At 27.6% G+C, this 13,556-nt stretch overlaps 1 non-coding gene across 1 annotated transcript; it reads right to left on the minus strand.

The window, feature by feature from the left end:
* Window positions 1-6,958: 6,958 nt before the first annotated feature.
* Window positions 6,959-7,031, minus strand: TRNAR-UCU (transfer RNA arginine (anticodon UCU)). The gene has a single exon. It is a non-coding gene; the product is annotated as a tRNA-Arg (tRNA).
* Window positions 7,032-13,556: the final 6,525 nt, after the last annotated feature.

Consider the following 13,556-nt stretch of genomic DNA (forward strand, 5'->3'; position numbering starts at 1 on the left):
GAGTTTATAACCTTAAATTTACTATTTTCTCTTACCAGAAAGGTTGATATATTAAATACAATTTGTACATGCATCACATTGTGCATGAAACTGATCGTTAAATTCCAAATCATTTAATGAATCTCTTTAACGGAAATCTATAGTAGCATATTAATGTAACTTACACCAAAAAATAATAATTGAAAATGGTTAATAAGTTTAGGTTCTAGTTAAAATAAGTTTAGGTTCAAATGTAGCGTAATAAGGTAATATCATAGAATAAAGTTATTATAGAGAAACAACTCTTTTAACTTCAAATTCTTCAATTAGTAAATAATCAAAATCAAAAACTTAATAACAGCAAAGTAGAACAAAGTATAACAATTAAAGATTAATATTTATTTTTTTACTTTTAAAAATACCTTTAAATATGTTATAAATAAATATTTTACTGAGAAACAATAACTTAATGACATTTATTAATTTTATGCTGAAGACAACAAAAGAATATGAAAATTAATGTGGAAAAACTGGATCCTCCAATAAAAATGCACTGACAACAATGGAAAACTACGACACCACATTAGATTTTTATGTATAATCGGATAACTTGAAAGCCGTACCTAAAATCTCCAAAACTAATTTAAAACTTAGTAAATATAATAATACTACATTTTATGTTGATGAGTATAAGAAATATATACATATAAAAAAAAATGTATGAGTACAAGGATGATCAGTGCTTGAAAAATTTTTTAAAATAAGTTAATAAATAGATTTAAACATTTCTCTTTTTTCAGATAGTATTTCCACATGAATATATTACTTTTTTTTAAAAAAAATTGCTTAGGAAATATTTATTTTAATTTAAGAAAAAAACATTCTTTTCCACAGTAATTCTCGTTGTTGAGGCATCCGAATGGTCCCGACAAAAAAAAAAAAAAAAAAAAAAAAAAAAAGGCTTCATAAAAATTTTAATTTAAAATTGGATAAGCAGGGGTGCTCTAATTTTAAATTTAAAGTAAAGACTAAAAAAATCATAAAATATTTTACAAAATGAGGCTAAATTTAAGCTTAAAAACAACAAATTTTTCATGTCATGTTAGCAACTCCTCGACAAAACGTAATGTATAATTTACAAAAAGATTTTTTTTTCTTCATCAGTAATGTAATTACTTGTGTTTTGAACGAAAATAATAAAGAAATCTTAAAGACGATGAAATATAGCTTAATATATTGATTAATATTAATTTGTTAAAGAAAAATTTAAAATATTATTACTTAAAGCTTGATACAAATTCACACTTAGGCCTTGGCTTTTTGTTTAAAAGATCGCTGACATTATACAAAATCTATAACAAAATTTCAAAGAATTCGATAATAAAATTGGTAATATAAAGGGTAAAAGTTTTTTGGAAAATCAACGTTCTTAAAAAAATGCATTTAAGATGCAAGAAAAATCGGTTAACAAAATTTATAATTCGAAAATTAATTTCTAAAAATGAATTTTATTTGTCTTAAAAACATAATTTATTCGAGTAAACGAAGTTTAAAATACTCAAAGCAATATTAAAAATAATTTTAGTTTCGTTTTCAGGAGTTAACTTCCTGTTTTGTCCTTCATCTTATGAAAAAACAACTATAATTTCATTTCTAAAAATCGGAGACCAACATTTTAAAGGTTTCTGGAAAACTAATGAACAAAAGTTAAAATATGGATAATAATAATAATAATAACAATAACAATAATAAAAAAGAAAACGAAATTTCGTCGAAATTGACGATTTTTACTCAGTCGGATACATTTGCTAAATTGACAAAATTCTAAGAGAAATTTAAGAAACCCTAACATCAACAACATATAAAGGGAGATTACGAGCATTTTATACTCTCAGCAGTATAAACCAGAAAATTACATGAACATATTAAAATACATTTTTCCCCAACATATTAACTAGGGCTCCTTAATTTAAACTTTATTTTTTGCGTAATTCGTAATATGACGAAAATTTTTTTGGTGGAAATAAAAAATTTCCACAAAAAATAATAAAATTTGTTTATTAAAGATGTAAAATATTACCGTAAACCGGGGCGAGTCTACCCATTTTTTCAGTTTGTCAACTTTCAAGTGGTCAAACTTTTGTAAATATTAAAGAAAAAAGGCTTTTAATAGGTGTTTCGGAATCGCTATTTATCCCTCTTTAAAGCTGTGAAATCGATTTTAGAAAATGTTAACAGTTACGCTGTTACTGTATATTCTTATAGAACTGCTGACAAATCTCTCGTATGGGGCGAGTCTACCCATTCTACTAAAATGAATGTTAACATTGTAAATAATCAAATTTTACTATTAAATTGTTATTTTAGTTACTATATAGGATATTTATGAAGTAAAATTCATAACTTTATTATATATTCCATTTTTTTATTCATAAAATAACACAAATTGAGTATTTGTTCGATTATCACATTTTGATCACAGTTTTGTTTTTATAATCATTAACATTATAAAATAACATTTTTTTCAGATTATTGTTGATAAAAATAAATTAAAATTAATATTGTTATTGTTTGGCTTTTATCCTTTGGATAGCTTTTTCCATCTCAGGTGGCATTTTTTTGTAACAATTAAATCCATTTGCTTTGCGAATATAATTTCGAACCATCTGTAATAAGAAATAATAATTTATTTAACTTGCATTAAATAAAAAAAGCTAATTTTGTAATATAAAAATTGAAGAAATAGGTAAAATAAACATATTTTATACTTACATTTATATTTAACCTATAAATTTTCTTATTAATGATAAATTTATCAATGCAGAATTAAAATAATATACTCAAATTCATTTAAAATGACTTAATTTTAATATAAACAAAGTTCTAAATTACATTATTATGCTTTATTAAAACTAAATACGAATGGGTAGACTCGCCCCGCGAATTCTGGCTTTTTGTTTACAACAGCAAAACTTACATTCTTTCTGCTTTTTTTCATATAAAATTAATGTAATCTTAGTCTTAGATAAGTTTAGCACTTAACCAAAGTGAAAATAGTAATAATAATAATATACTTACGGAGTACCAACTAAAAGTTTGCTGATTTTCAATACAAGTCTCTCAAAAGACGTTTGAACAGGTCGGTTAAAAAGACACCAAATAAATAAAAACGGATCAAACTACTACAGCGCCATCTTCCTTAGAGTCTGAACTAAGTCCTCCGTCGGTAAAAAAAATTTTATTCGCAATTTAAAATAGTGAAAATTAATTAAAATTAAAATGGGTAGACTCACCCCTGGATGGGTAGACTCGCCCCGGTTTACGGTAACATTTCATGTTGTATTTTGAATTGCAAGTTATCATTTTTGAATTTTTGTTATACAATTACAATTTCAATTAAAATGGCACACAATGCCTGTTTTCATTGTCAAATTAAATTAAATTCACATTTAAGATTTTCCTTTACAAACGCTCTATCAAAGCTAAGGTTTTTCAAGTTTTGATAATTTTTGGCTACATACTAACACAAATACTTTAGATTATTTATTTAATAGGAGAAAATAACTATTGTTCGCAATTTAGTACGAAATTCTTAACTTAGTCGATAGGAAAATATATCCACCCAACACCACTTTTACTTCAAACTTTTTTTTAATTTTTATCATATGAATTTAGATGAAATTTTTCATGTCGCTATACTCTCATGGCAAATGAGGCAAAATACCCTATTTCTTTGCTTTATTTTTTTAAATAAATAGTCGTACTTTTTTTGCAGATTTCCTTACTTGCTATCAAAACTCAAGACTCGTATTTACGCGTTTATTAAAAGTCAAAATACTTCTGACATCAGTAACTTATACTAAAATTAATAGAAACACTTTCATTTTAATCATACGAGTTATGTATCCTTGTTTTACTAAAATTAATTTCATTTAAGCATCATGCATAAAATATAATCTTTGTAAATGCCGTTTAAAAGTAAAGCTGCGTAAATCGAGTCTAAACTTAACGGCTTATTTAGTCACTTTACTACCCCTTTCGGTTTTAATCGAACGCTAAGTGGACTAATTGGTCAATCCTTTTTACAAACATCAGCCACGAATTTTAGACTTCCAGTCATCGTCTGAAATTATTGTCCTTCCGCAGTTATTATTAGTATTTTTAATGTTTATTTTCGAACTTTTGTTGGAAACTAAATGAGATAACTTGGTGTGCTACCGAAATACTATTATTGATGGGTGACTAGTGGCCAGCAATTATGGTTGAGAGCTCCTACAATACACGATACGAGAGAAATGCAGATACTATTTCCGTTTCAAAATGCCGTTAAAAAAATAATATTATATAAAAAAGCGAATCGAATTGAAGCCAACTATTGAAACATAGCAATAGTTCTTATAGGAATATTGGTAGTAGATATCTAATATACTAATATATCTACGGTAGTGACAGATTTCATGGCCTGAGAAAATGTTACATCGAAGTGTATAAAGAACGAAACTGAAGTGTACATGAAAATCAAAGGTTTCGCACGATACATACACAAATATCTAATGAATGAATGGTGCTAACTCAAAGACATTTTAAAGCTTGGTAATAGTTTCTAAAAAATATAGGTAGTAGATATCTAATATACAAATATAGATACTGTGGTGTCAGATTTTATGGCTCACAAAAATGTTGTATCGAAGTGTATAAAAAACGAAACTGAAGTGTATATAAAAATCAAAGGCTTCACAGGATGCATATAAATACAGGTATCCAATGAGTGAGCGAAGCAAACATTTTAAAGCGCGATATTAGTTTCTACAGGAATATAGGTAGTAGACATCTAATATACTAATATAGTTACTGTGGTAATGGTAATAGATTTTATGACCCACAAAAACGTAATACCAAAGTGGAATATACAAAGTGGAATACCGTAATATAAACCGGAACTAAAGTGTATCTAAAAATCAAAGGCTCAATGTGATGCATAGGTTTCATACTTTTAGAACTTGAATTTAATATAAGTATTAGCACATAGCATACATATGATACCTAAGTAAAATATTCAAATATACAATGAGTGAGCAAAGCAAACTCAAAGACTTTTTTTAAAACTAAAAAATTATCATCTTGTATGAATTTTTAAATAGTAGTTTGGTAATATTTATATGAATATTTAAATGGTATCACTGTAATTTTATCAGGAAAATTTTTGTTAACAAAAATATATGAAATATTGTGTTACCCACTCTGACGGAGGGACAACTTAATAAATTGCAGTCGACATTCAATATAACGACTTTCATAGTGTGAGTGAAAATGGACGTTATAACGTGTGGTCGTTATATCGTAAGTTCACAAAATTTCCGTAAGTCGTAGCTAAAAAATTATAATACCAATTTTATCAAAGTAATGCTTTAATTTATTAAGAATTTGGTAACTAACAGAATAATTGATAAAAACGTAACTTTTTTTCGACCGTAAAATACCCTTAAAAGCATTACTTCAACTTCATAGGTGAGCCATTTTTGATAAATACACACGTCAACGTAACTGCGAAAAACACGTGTTTCAACTTGACTAGGAGGCACCGCCCTTAGCTCGCTCCGCACTCCAACCCCCGTAGTTGATTCTCATTCACCATTGTTTATTTATTTTTAAATGTCAGCATTTTTCACAAAAACACAGAACATTTCAGTTTCAAAATATACAATTATTTTAGCTTTACGTAAAAATATTTTATTAACAAGTTAATCATAATGAAGTTTACCATCACTTGGAATTCAAAAATAATCATCTGAGCTTGAAAAAAAAAAATGTAACCTTAAGAACACAAAATAAGAAGAAATGAAGGATTTAACAGTTCGAAAAGGTAATGATTCATAACGCTCTTTGTTAAGTTTTTATATTTTATGTTTATTTTTAAAAAAATTCACTAAACAAATTAAGATAAATAATTTATACCAAGTAATCTCTCTTCCCCTTTTTTGCTACTTTTGATTGGCATCTAATCGAGAGCGTGTTTATAAAATAAAGATCTCGGAAATAAAAAATAAATTTTCTACAACTACAGATAAATAATCAATACTTAAAACAAAAAAGCTGAAAAAAAATCATGGAAAAGCATTTAATTTTGTATTAACTTTCGAACAAATGGGAATTTCTAGAAGAAACAATAATACAAAAGAGTCCTATCAACACATTAAATTTTAACTCAGTAGTTGCCTTTCAGTAAATCGAAGGACATGTTTTTAACTTTTCTTTTACTGAAAGCTTAACAATTACTAATTCTCATACTAACAATCGAATAGTAATTTATTTTTATTCTATACACTTCTAGTACATTTTTTTACACATCTTCGATTTTCTAAGTAGGATTTTGAGTAAGAAAGCAAAATATAACGTAGAGTAGGAAAAAAAAGAAGGAAAAAAAAAATAAACGTGAGAAAGAATTCGAAAAAAAGAACCCTAAATTTTAATAACTTTCGAACTAATTGGAATTTCACCAATAAATAAAAGACTGTAGAGCGGTTCGTGTGATTTTTTCTTCCAACAAGTTAATCAGTTATAATTCCTGAACAAGTTTTCAAGTGTTAATAATTTGATTCCAACTCAATTCATGTACACTTTTCTACACATCTCAGAAATTTCTTGTTTCCAAGTTTAAAAAGAGTAAATAATTGAACAGCAAACGGGGACTGAATACATCAGTCGTAATAATGAAAGAGTCGTTGTGAAAGGAGGATCGTTCTAAGGAACGTAGACTGTGCCGATTACCATGAACAGTATACGACAATTAATGTTTGTGGGGGGAAAAAATTACCAAAAGTTCCATACACTCTTTACTATTGATTAAGTTTAGACACAGAAAATGTATTGAAATAATTTGTTGAAAAAATAAATAAAATTAACTGCTTTAAAAAAGTTTTTAACTATAATGTGATAGTGAGAAAAAATTCCGTAACACTTTCCGACAAGCGCACGTATCCATCCCTGCCGGGATTCGAACCCGGGACCTTTGGATTAGAAGTCCAACGCGCTATCCACTGCGCTACAGGGACTACACGTCATGGGAGCAAAAGAATTATGAAAAACAAACTCTTTTTTAATCAGCACACTTTATATTGGAAATTTGATAAGTTGAATCTGGTGGAAATAATTTGTTCTAACAAGCATGAAGCTTGGCAACCTTTTAATTTCCCAAGTGTGAAAATAAATTGGTTTGAATTCATTTATTTTTTTAGAATTTTCGCCCGCAAAGAACAAAATAAAAGAAAAAAGAAAGTTTGTCTTGCTTTCAGAAATAAATCTCTGCAAAAAAAACTCTAAACTTTATAGCACTCATTACGAATTATAGCATTTCTTCAAGAGATTTTCAAATCTTTCTTCTTTTCTCATTCAATATTCATGATAATTTTTAAAATAAGAAACACTTTTAAGACATTGGTCAAAATTAAGATATTTTTTACTGACCTACAGTTGTAGCACTTTAAAGAGTAGCTGCTTTTGAAACATATTTCAAGAATAAAAAATTTTAAACGATTAAAAAACTGTAGATGTTAGAATTGTCAGTTCTTTTAAAGTATTTCTAAAGATATAGTAAATGTTACGAAATTCATTTAAAGAAAATTTATATTAATTATAGATCGATAAACTCAAAATAAATGGTGGATTAAATATGTTTTAATTGCAAGATATAAATATAGTTTGATTTTGGCCATATCGAATGTTTTCTTCTAACGTCTAAACTACATTGTAGATGGCGCCACCAATAAATTATTTACTTAATAAGTTTTGCTTTTGCTTAGTTATTTGATAAAGTATTGGAGCTTTAGTATGTCAAGGTTATTTGCGGCTTTTTTAAGAAATTGCTTGATGGGGGAAGAAATAAATAATTTATGCTAATGAATTACCATAATAAATGAAATTCGTAGAACAATCCTATTTGATTTTAGAAAAAAAAATGCATGCTTAATTGTTCGCTTTTAGCAATTTTAAATTTATTAAATTTTGAGAAAAGGTAAATAGAATAACTAAAAACGAATGAAATTAATGTTTAAAACTAGAATCTATACATTTGTGAGTTATTTTATCTGGGAAAATAGAATCAATTGGATACTGTGAAAAATTTAAAATGTCCAGGCAATGTGAAAGTCCCATTATTACAGATGATACACTATAGGAAGAAAAACACTATGGGAATCAAAAATAAATAAACAATAAAAGGATGGAAGGACTAATATTTATAGTAATCTAAATTCATACTTGGAGCCATTTTTATACATAGTTAATTATTTCGTTAATTATGTCGGCAAAAAGTTAATTATTTCAATTAATTTTATTTAAATTTGAATCTTAAAGATCCCAGAACTTTATTATAAAATTTATTTTTTTATTCTTAATAAAATATTTTGCCAGAATCAAACGTTTAGTTGTTACAAAAATTTAGTTACCATAAAAAATATTAGTCATAAAATGTTAAAAATAAAAATTAAAATGAAATTCAATATTCTCCTTTTTTTTCTTTTCTGCTTATAATATATTATAATTTAAATAAAGTAAGAAATTCAAAAGACTTTCTTTTAATTTCAAATTTATACCAAAAAACTATAGTTTTAGAAGCATTAAAGAAATAATTTCTATTATGAAAATTATTTATGATGGATTAAATATTTTATTATGGAATTATTTATAAAAATTAACGATGTGTATATAAGTTAATAAAAATTTCTGAACTATAAAACGGATTTAAATACTACTTATGAAATATTTTAATGAAGTTTTTTCTTGGTTACAAAAAATTTCTTGTTACTGCTTATCATGTAGCATTAACTAAGTTTGATTTTATAATTCCAAACAATTCTACATTTTTAAGCAAAACAATTATTCTGATTGCTAAAAAATCCAAGTTATTGCTCTGCATCGATTTCTGAAATTGCTATTGTAATATAGGTGAACCAAATACAAAGAGTACTATCGTATCTGACATTAAAAAAAAAAGAAAAAAAATGTGTGATCAAAAGGTAATTGTATAGTAATCACCGAAGATCATGGAAGTGATTAAAAAGTTTAAACATATTATTTTTTAAGTTACAATTTCTAGTTGAGAAAAATATAATTGGATATAAATTATTGGATAAAAAATAGATCCAAATATAACTGGATATAAATAATTGGATAAAAATATTTGGAAATATATAATTGCTATTGTAATATAGGTAAACCAACTGCACAGAGTATTATCGTATCTGGCATTAAAAAAAAAATCCTTTCAAAAAATGTGTGATCGAAAGGTAATTGTATAGTAATCACCGAAGATCATTGAAGTGATTAAAAAGTTTAAACATATTAATTAGTTAATAATAATTTCTAATCAAGAAAAATATAATTGGATATTGCTTTGATTTTTTACAAATTCTTATTAAAGCTTTTCAATGTTAAGCTATTAAAGTGTGCTTTTTTAGACCTTTCCGTTTGTTTCAGCGATTTTCAATCATGACTATTCAGTTTGAATTTTGGACGACACATTTTTTTCGTTAAAAGATTAGTTCTTTTAAACTTTTTTTCAACGTTTAATAATCAAAATAATAGTAGTACTCTATTTATGTCGCATTTCAGCTGCCCAATGGGCTATTGGCGACGGTCAGGGAAACATCCACGAGGATGATCCGAAAACATGCCGTTTCAATTTCGATCCTCTGCAGAGGAGATGAAATACGTTTAATGACACGAAATATTTTAAATAATAAACAAATTATGCAAAAAAAAAAAACCCTAATTTCGAAATGAATAAATAAATGAATTAAAAAATAACTGAAGCCCATTACATTAAAAAAAATAGTGAAAGCTGTATAGTGGATTTATTTTACCTTTACGGTCGAGAATAGTGGAGTAAATTTTTCAATTACCATTACATTACCAAAGCAGTCGTTTCCTTTTTTTTTTTTTTTGGATTACAAGTTAAGATTTTTTTATAGTGGTTGCAAAAAGTAATCGAATTGGATACTTGCAAGTGACGTCACGCGTGGGTCAATTCGTCAAACACGCATGACGTCGCTAAATCTGAACTGAAAAGTGATTGAGCGCGATGAAATCCACCAAGCCTTAACGCAGTAAAGTTATTCCGCCATGCACAAATACGTGATTAGACACAACTATGTGATTAGTACCCAATTGTAACCAGGTTTTTTGTTTTATTTTATTTTATTTTATTTATTTATTTTTTGATTTTAAAAATATTTACTATAATATATTAAATATTATTTTAAAGAATATTGCTAGAGGCTTTTGTATATTTATGTATATTATTTCTATCTAATGGCTCTTTATTAAGCGCTTTGGGACAAAAAAAAATGCGCAGTGAATTTTGATAGTAAGAAATTATTACAAATAACACATTAAATTCAGTAAATTATTTTTCTTATTGACTTAGTAACTTAGCTAAATAAATTTAGTTTTGAAGTTATCTTTTAATTTAATAAAAGATAACTTTTCAATAATTGATTTTCTTAATCTCGAATTTTCAATACGTTCAATAATTTTCTGTGTTTCAAGAACCTGGTTAAACATAGGCTAATAAACATTCTAATGTGATTATTTAAGATTGTGATGAGTTATAATTTAAATAATTGCATTACCGGAAGCGACGTCATCCTTGATAAATCGCGGCACTTGTCGATTCAGATGCCAATCAGGTTCGACACACTAGCATGACGTCGCTTACAGGAATCCAATAAAATCTGATTTAAATAACATTGAAGTGGGCATAATCATTTCACTTCTTCTCGAGTTGCGAATGCACAGTTGTTATAATATTCATTCGAGTCATATTTTTGTTTTAGTAATTATAAATATTTGCCTCGATAATTTTCATAACATCAAAATATTTTTTCTCTCTCTTTTATTCCACAGAACCAAACTTATAACTAAGTAGTAAGAGAGCAAATTTTTCTGGCTCTACAGCCATGGTTAAAATCAATATAGAACAACTTTGTTAAATCAAGAAAACAAATAACATAATGTTCAGTGCGGGAAAAAATGAAACTCTCTGAATAACTTTTGATTTAATGATCAGATTTTTTACGTACTAACCCTCAATCTTATTTGTTTGAAGGCCTAATTTTAAATATTCGAATTAATTTGTGCCGACGACAATTTGAGTTATAAAATCATACATGGAAGGCGTACATATTTAAAAAAGTATTAAGGAAATACCGATGTACCATTGAAATTTATCAGATTCTGAATTACAGTAGTAAATGGAACAGTAAATTTTGTTACATTTGGAAAGGAATGAGTCGTTTAGGTACAAAGCGTGTCAATATTTTCATTTTTCGAAAAATGTTTTTCTTGGTCGTTTTGAAATTACATTTACATTGAGATGCATGCAGTGCATTAAGATGCATTACATTTATATTTACATGAGACACTTTTACTCTTTCTTAGGGTAGTTTTTCCCAGGGTAGTTTTCTTAGGGTAGGAAGTGAAACAATAATTAAATTACAATTTCAGGCAGGTTTTTTTTATTTTTTATTTATTTATTTTGCCTGAACTTAAACACACCGTTGTATGAAATATAGATAAGGCTGAGAAAAGAACCCGGAAAAATATTCTTGATACTGTAAAAACTTCATCTTCTTTTTTAAAAAAAATATCAAGATGCTAAAAATCAACACGTTTCGAGAGTTCAAAAATACGCGCCAGTTCTCAAAACTCGATAGATATGAATGAAGAAAACAAATTAGATATAAAACAGAAAACCATCAAAAAACATAAAACTATTTAAATTAATTATTTTTCACTATTTCTAAAAAGGCCAAATTATTTTCCATTTTTTTCATTGGCAACTTTACGTTTTCCATTTTCATTCTCGTTCCTAACCACTGTATGTGGCATGGATCAGTAGTAACTTGCGACCTCACAAATTTAATCGGTCCTTTGGTCAAAAAGGTTGAAAAGATCTTATATCTATGGTTGTACCAAAAGACTGAGAAAAAGGATTAAAAAAAAGAGCTAAGACTTAAAATCTGAATTAATAAGTTGTAGAAGAAAATATTTTCTTAGTTCAGAGGTTGTTCCGACATCAATGGAGAATTAGTTTAAATAATTGTTTTTAATCGTCTGCCAACTCTAGTAAATATAGTAACTGCAACTTTGCAGTTACTATATTACAAGAGTTGGCAGGCGATATTTACAAGAGTTGGCAGACGATTAAAAACAATTATTTAAACTAATTCTCCATTGATGTCAGAACAGAGGCTGCCATTTTTTTTCTAAGAAGGACAATTTACTTGGGACAACACTAATATTAATTTCATAAAAAAAACTGTTTTTTTTTTATAGGTTATATATGTATTTTATGATAGCAACAATATATTTGAACTTTGTGGCTCGACGGGACACATAGAACAACATAGCGGGACACATAGAACATAACACAAAGCCCTAAAACAAATGACGGAGTCTAAAATCGAGCTTTCGTAGGAGGTGGGGAACGGGAAATTCAAAAACTGGTGGTGAATAAGAAAGTGGCGACAAAAGCAGTGAAAAGGATCAAAGAAAGTGAAAAAATAACTTGAAGGGTTATTGTACCCCGAGTGACCACTGTCCACTCGAAAGTGAAAAAGTTGCGGGTGTCTGGCACTTTAGGTCAGTGGCCACGACACTCACTTTCCTAAACAAATCAGGTAAAGGGCAGCTGCCACCTTGCAACTACCTGCCCATCTGGACACGCGAAAGGAATCGCGTGCAAAGGAGAACCGGCGCGTGCAGTTCAATCGAGAATTTTATTGTCCCCTTTCCCCCCCTTTTCCGAACCCGAGGGTCTTTTTTCCTCTAACGTCTCGCACCTGCTTCTTTTTACCTGAGCTTTTAATGTTGTTTATTTCTATGAGCTTCTCCTTGGTGGAACTTTAAAGGGCAATGGTTTTTAAACGTGACTATACGTATTAGAAATTTGAAAAAAAAAATGTTGGTTGTACATTCGAAGCAAAATATTGCGAAAATACATTCAGAATAAAAAAATTGCGAAATACATTCGAACAAAAAAAAATTGTAAAAATACGTTCGGGACAAAAAGATTACTTAAATACATTCGGAATAAAAAATTGGAAAAATACACTTGAAATGAAAAAAAAATAAAAAAAATAATAATTGGGGAAAACGCATTTGTAATAAGAAAAACCTTAGAAATACAAAACGCTAAAGTATAAAAAAGTGCTAGCAAATTTGCTATTAAGCCTGAAAGATAATTTCTTGTTTAAGCTATCACTTCATTTTTAAAAACATAAAATTAAGGGAATGTCAGCTTTAAATTCAGTCAATGAAAAAAACAAATTTTTTTTTTTTCTCCAGCAACTTATCACTGTTCTTTTATGTTTAGCGTATATCTAAATTGCCGAATATTTATTGACCCCAACAATATATCCACGATTTAGATTACAATTTGCAGCACTGAAATTAATAATTTGCAGCACTGATCGGCCACCATCTTTTTAATTTAGAATATCGGGAGCTTAAAAAAATCGTATGCGTTAAAAAAAAATAATAAATAAAAAAAATTCTTTTTATCAACTAGGCTTTGTACA

This window comes from Parasteatoda tepidariorum, chromosome 1 (genome assembly GCF_982258835.1).
Source record: "Parasteatoda tepidariorum strain Cologne lab strain chromosome 1, Ptep-v5.0, whole genome shotgun sequence".
Classification (NCBI taxonomy): Eukaryota; Metazoa; Arthropoda; class Arachnida; order Araneae; family Theridiidae; genus Parasteatoda; species Parasteatoda tepidariorum.